Source organism: Gavia stellata, chromosome 28 (assembly GCF_030936135.1).
Source record: "Gavia stellata isolate bGavSte3 chromosome 28, bGavSte3.hap2, whole genome shotgun sequence".
Taxonomy (NCBI): Eukaryota; Metazoa; Chordata; class Aves; order Gaviiformes; family Gaviidae; genus Gavia; species Gavia stellata.
In genome coordinates, this window is record NC_082621.1 from 6,794,651 (window position 1) to 6,800,901 (window position 6,251).

The following is a 6,251-nucleotide window of genomic DNA, read 5'->3' on the forward strand; positions in this document are numbered from 1 at the left end:
CTTAGAGAGCAGACAATTCCACCCCAGAAGCATCTATTGATTATTGCCATAATCTAGGCAACAGATGTGTGGGAGGTGTCAGTGCCAGGGTCACAGCTGGGGCTGTGGTGCAGACCAAGGCCGGACTCAAGAGAGGATGAGGTGAAGGCTCCACCCAGTGACTACCAGGACTATCTAGGAGCCTGGCCAGGCCAGGAAGACAACAGTAGCCCAGGCCAGACACAGGCACAGATAGGGCAGAGCTGGGGCAGGCCTACACTAGGCCTGAGCTCTCATAGAGACGCTGAGCCAGGCGGCAAGCCAGAGCTGGGACCCATGGTTGCACTGGGTCTACGTGGGCTTGGTCCTAATGCTCATTGCTGCTGTGTTACCACCTGACTCAGCATCGACGCCCACAGAACCTGGCCTGGGGAGCAGTGCACCCCCATCCTCGCCCCATGCAGGAATGACCCTGGCCTCCATGCTGGTCCTGTAGTGCTGACCGCATAGTTGGGTCAGTGTGAGGGAAAACCCCCACACCACAGGGTCCCAGAGTCTGCAGATGTGGGAAGGCCCTGGCGTGTGTGTGGGAAGCAATGGTGCTGTGTGGAGCACAAGGGCCTCTTCAGCCTCAGGGCTCTGAAGGAGCTTGGTACCTGGGGGAAGGCACCCCAACGTGTGCACTCTGGTTGGGCTGGTGCGTGCGCTGTGCCATTCAGGGACAGCTCATGGATCCTGCTGAGTGCAGTGTCACTGCAATGTCTCCACAGAGCTGGGGGTATCTCCTTTCACACAGCACTCTTCTGGACCGGAGCTGGGTTGTGGCACTTGTGGGGCTGTAGAGGTCCTGGGCCTCAGCAAAGCTGTGCCTGGGGAAGACAAGGCAGCACAGAGCAGGGTTGTGTGTTTGGGCACCAGTCACAGTCCCAGGGATGCCTTCACCCAAGGGGGTGTGGCATTCAAAGGGACAGGGGACTCCAGCGTGTGGCCTGCTGTAGCTGATACCAATACTAACTTGTGAACACCTCAGCCTTACACAGGTAGTCAACAGGTGGCAATGCCAGATGCTGTGCTGAAGGGTGGTAGGGCTGCATGGGGAAGCTGTCCCTGCTGCCCATGCCCAGGCATGCAGGCCATAGCCCCAAAATCGGGTGATGGAGGGGAGGGGCAGGTGGAGTAGGGACTGTGGGCCATCCCCAAGGCTATTTACCCGTTCTCAAATCCAGCCATCCTTTGGCAACATAGTTTTCTGAGCCTCCTTGCCCAGCACAGCTCCAGCCAAAGCAAGAGCACCACTTTTCCCCAAGGGCTTGTGGGACTGCTGACCTCCCTGGGGCCTCCCACATGCTCACAGTTCCTCTCTGGAAGACAGCAGTTGTCAGGATTCCTGTTCATATGATGTGCTCCAGGGCCAGGGGGCTATTTCTGAGCAGAGACGCAGCAAGGCAAGGACTGATGGCCATGGGCAGTAGAGTAACTGGGGATGTCTTCCTCAGCTTCAAGAGGCAGTCCCTGAAAGAGGACTCACTGCAGTTTGTTCCACCCTCCAATGTCACTAGGAGTGATGAAGGGTCCTCCTGTGCCCCCAACTAATGCCCCTCCAAAGCAAGGTCTTTCTCCCTCAGCAGTCAGTGTGCAGATGGAAAGACCACCTAAGGAACACAGGCAGGGTTGCAAAAACTTTTTAATGAGTCGAAAGAGGGAAATGAGGTCAGCCCAGGTGGAGGCCCTGAGTGAGGGGCAGGAGCAGTCAAGACTCTGTTCTCCTTTCCCTGTGGCAGAGTTGCCACAAGGCATCTGTCGAAATGCCTCACAGAAAGAGGCAGGTGACTCCAGGCTGGTTTCTGGGGTCTTCACAGCAAGCTCTGAGGGGAGCAGAAGAATACAAAGAAAAGAGAGAAAAAGGGTGATTGGAAGACAGGAAAGTTAGACATTGGCCATGTTTTCAGAAGGCCCAGGCTGGCCCCTTCCAGTCTGCCCTTGCAGGACAAGCCAGAGATGGTCAGCTGCTCCTAAAACAATGGCACAGAGTATGATCCTGTGTCAAGCAGCATTTTCTGAGTTCCTGGGGGTCCTTATCTGAGGCCGTTGCCAGCATCTTTAGCAGGGGGGGCACCTCCTGCCGCAGTAGCGGCTAGTGATGCAGGAGAGGTCACAGCAGCCAGAGGTGATGGGCACTCCATCACAGCTGAGGATGCTGCCAACAGCAGCGGAGGTGGAGGATCCCACAACGGTGTTCTGCGGGAAGGAGCTGAGGATGGGACCAGGCAGGGTCACCACCACGGGAGAGGGCTGGATGACGACGGTGGAGTTCTGGCACTGCCTGACACAGGGCTCATTGCAGCTGTTGGCCAGCGGGGTTGGGCCGCAGGGCTGGCAGGGCTGGCAGGGCCGGCACTGGTCATAGCAGGACATGTCTTGGGGCCTGAGGTGCACCTGGGAGAGAGGGCAGGGAGGAAGGAAAACATGGGCATGCGTGAGGAGCAGCCTGTCACGACACCATGAGGGAACCAAAGAACATGCAGGGCCGGGAAAGCTGGAGGTTGTGCAGAGATGTATGGGGGCTTCTTGGCCTCATCCTGACAGGGCCCAAAGAGAGCAAGCAGCTCCTATGCGGCTACTGCCTAGCCCCTGAGTCCAGAAGCCACCTCAGTACAGTCCCAGCTTCCCTCCATGTCTAACCTTCTCCCCACTTCCCTCTCCCATGACAAGCAGCCCCAAGATCTGGCATAGAACAAATCTGGAATCAGCTGAGAGGTCCACTGAGGTGAGACCTCCTTTTAGAGACAGCAGAGAAGGAGAAGGGGCTTCAGACTCACCTGACTCCCAAGGAGAAGGAGGCAAGAGAAGTGGATGAGAGAGCAAGGAGCTGGGCTGGCTTTTATCATGGCCCTTTACTGCCCCAGGCTGCCAGAGGCATTCCTTGTGGAGGTGATTATTTTCTGACAAGCTCACCCTGAATGCAAAACATCCCAGCTAATGCTATGGGCTGTGTTTTGGCTTCCTGAATTGCTGTCATCTCATTTCCTCTTTATGCCAGGCACATTCCCCGCTGAAGGCAGTTTTTCCGTGACAGGATGAGAGGTCCAAGCATTTCTGGAGCAAAACATGTCAGCATGGGCAGAGGACTCATCTCACATGCTGGAGGAGTCCTGTAAAGGCAAATGATGTCAGCCTGGGTGACTCCTTTGGGGCTCTTTATCACCCTGTTGCCAAGAAGCGGCCTGGCTCCTGGGTTTGACTGTATCCCACCTAAATCTGCTTCCAGGAAAATTCTGCTGGCTGGTTTTGCCTAGTCCTGTTCTACACCAGGGAGGCAGCATGGGGCAAGATGTGGTGCAGAATCCTTTTCAGATCTCAGAAAGAAAGACCTGACAGGAAACGACAGAATAAAATGTCTGATTTAGTAAGATAGAATAAAAAGACGAATATAGTTAGTGAGTAAACCTTACATCCCCTCAGATGCTGGGAAACCTGTGCTTGTGCAGCATCAGATGGACCCAGGTAAATTTTCCCAAGACACACTGCACAGATCCTGTCCAGGGAGAGCTTCTGCTTCCCTCCCATGCCATGGTGCCTTTTATTTTGTGTTACACAAAAAAAGAAAAGTACGTCTTCTCGAACACTCAAAGGTTATTTCTGCCGTAACACCCACCAACGTGCAGCACAGGCTGACACAGGGCACTCCAGCAGATTCCCTTGCAGCAGCTACTCATGCTAATGTACAGGCCTCTCAAGCCTTTAGTGCAAGGCCCAATAGAGCAGATATGTCTTGCCCAGACATATGTTCTCCAGTGGGCCTGCCACAAACTCTTCCCTCTCTTTTTTCTTTCTACCATCTCTCGTCCCCCTTTCCCAGCTCTCTTGAGTCCCCTCCAGGTAGTCTCCTTCATTCCCATCATCTCTACCATTACAAGTTTGCTTGCATGTACGCCTGCCTTTCCATGCACCCATTCTTCTCTGTGAATTTAGCAGTTAGTATTGCCCTCATTTCAGCCCTCTTTCACTGTAACATCCACTCTCGCTCTCTGCTTGTCCTGCCTTCATCCGTCCATCCACCCCTCTTTTTACCCATCTCTCCAGGCCCCTACCAGCTCTAATGCCTCTTCCTACTCTCTGAGACACCTCTCTCATCTCTCCCCCTGCTTCCTTCCTAACTGTAGGCAGCAGTTTGCTTTCCTGCACCTCTCCATTATTCCCTCTGTGCATTCAGCATTTATACTTGGTCTCAATTCAGCCCTCCGTACTTCACTGTAACACACCCATTCTCCTGTCTTCTCGTCCCCTCTTCATCCATCCATCCATCCATCCATCCATTATTCTGACTTTCATCTCATTTTGGCATGCATTAACTCCAAATTCCCCCCAGCCTTCTCCTCTCACTCCACACATCCACACCACTATCAGTCTCCACCCCTCTTCATGGGCACACCTTGCCATTCATTCCAGTCCGGCTCTGTCTCACTGCCACTCTTCCTAACCATTTCTTTGGGAAAATCAGAGCTGGGTGACCTTTGGTGAACTTTGTCCTTTCCTTCTACTTTCTCTGCAGTGGCTGTGGGCAGAACCCAGGTGCAGCAGGAGCCGTTGGCAGAGACTACCGAGGGCACCGGCATCAGCATCAACTGCTCACACACCAACATACAGTCAAATGAGTTCATCTACTTACAGAATCACAGAAACATTAAGGTTGGAAAAGACCTCTAAGATCATCAAGTCCAACCATCAACCTAATACCACCATGGCCCCTAAACCATGTCCCGAAGTGTCACGTCTACACGTCTTTTTATCCTAAAGATGGTGGGGGTTTTTTCCCCCCTCAAAGTTTCAGAAGGGTTTTCAGAGCTTGGAAGTTAACTCCTGTCTCAGAAATTTTTGTCCCATAATTCTATAATAACATTTCACTTCTTATGGAAAAAGTAATGAGGGAAGGTGTAAAAGAGCAGAGGATGTCTTAAATGTACAGATTACCTACAGATTAGCTTCTGTGTTAGAATCATATGTATGTAAACATATCGAATCCCTTTATGGGCTCCTGATAAGTGCTCACCAGGCTCTGAAATTCACTATTTGGCATCACTGGAGGAAGTGGGGGGTTTCTCTTGATGATATAGTATGAGACTGAGTAATACGCTTGAAAATATATAGGCCAACCTGTCACAATGCAGACCCAGGTGGAGGGTCCTGGTTTCTGGAAGGAAAAGTGATCCTACAGGAAAAATCTTAATGTCCCCTGAACTCATCTCATCAAGCCCCTTACTCTCAAGCGTGGTACAGCACAGGAGGATTATTCCTGATCTGTAATTGTCTAAAAGCTCCAACAGCTCAGCATTGTCTGTCCCCACAGAGTGACGTTTTTTTGGTTAACGCTCTCAGCTGCCCTCCCCAAAACCACTGCTGCTTGTTTCCACCTGCAACGGAGATGGCAAATGGGAGTATGTTGGTAATCCTCAGCTGCTGCAGTTCACGGTCGCAGCTTGAAGTGCCCTTACCTGTAGCAGAGACATAAGCTCGCTGTTCAGTTTGGGTTGGTTTTGTTCAATTTTGTTATGCTGTTGAATCAAAACTGATGGAAGTTTTGCCCAGAGACAAGCAGAATTGCCTGGGGAATTGGGTCTGAAAACCAGCTGAAATTAAAAGCAACCTTCATTTAACTGGGTGGGTAGTTTGGAGGCATGAGCACGTAGTGAGAGGTGAGAACTGCCTCGTGCAAAATGTCACCCATAGATACTGCCACCAAACAGCAGTGAGCCACTGGGAGCCTTGGACTGTGCAGCCGTAGCGGTTTCGTTCTGCCTGAGCCCTGTGGCATCGTCACACCTTGTGACCTGGCTTCCCAGATGCAGACTAGGTCTCTCAGCCCAGGAACTGCATACGGATGTAGTTCCTGGGATGAGATGCAGTTACAGTTTTTTATACTCGTTTTCTGCTCCTACCGTCAGCTCCCAGGCTGAGGCTCCGAACTCGTTGTGAGGGGTCATAAAGGGTCCAAAGAGCTGCGGGACTCGCCGGGGTGGCGCTGGGAAGCGGCGGTGTATTACTGCGCCCTGGGAGAGCCGGGGAGAGGAGCCGGGGCTGCGGCCGGGCAGGAACCGCCGCGGGCGGGGCCGGGCGTGTGTGTCAGGGGCAGGGGGACAGCCCCGGCCGGGCCCGCTAGGGGGCGCTGCCGCTCCGCCCGCCGAGACCGCCTGGCCCCGCCTGGCCCCGGGCTGGTTCCCCAGCCTGCCGAGCACTGGCACCAGCTTCGGCATCAAGACTGGCATCACCACTAC

The 6,251-nt window shown here is 53.4% G+C and overlaps 1 pseudogene; it reads right to left on the reverse strand.

Annotated features, from left to right (window-relative positions):
- Window positions 1–2,079: 2,079 nt before the first annotated feature.
- On the reverse strand, window positions 2,080–5,960 carry LOC132319398 (feather keratin Cos1-1/Cos1-3/Cos2-1-like; annotated as a pseudogene).
- Window positions 5,961–6,251: the final 291 nt, after the last annotated feature.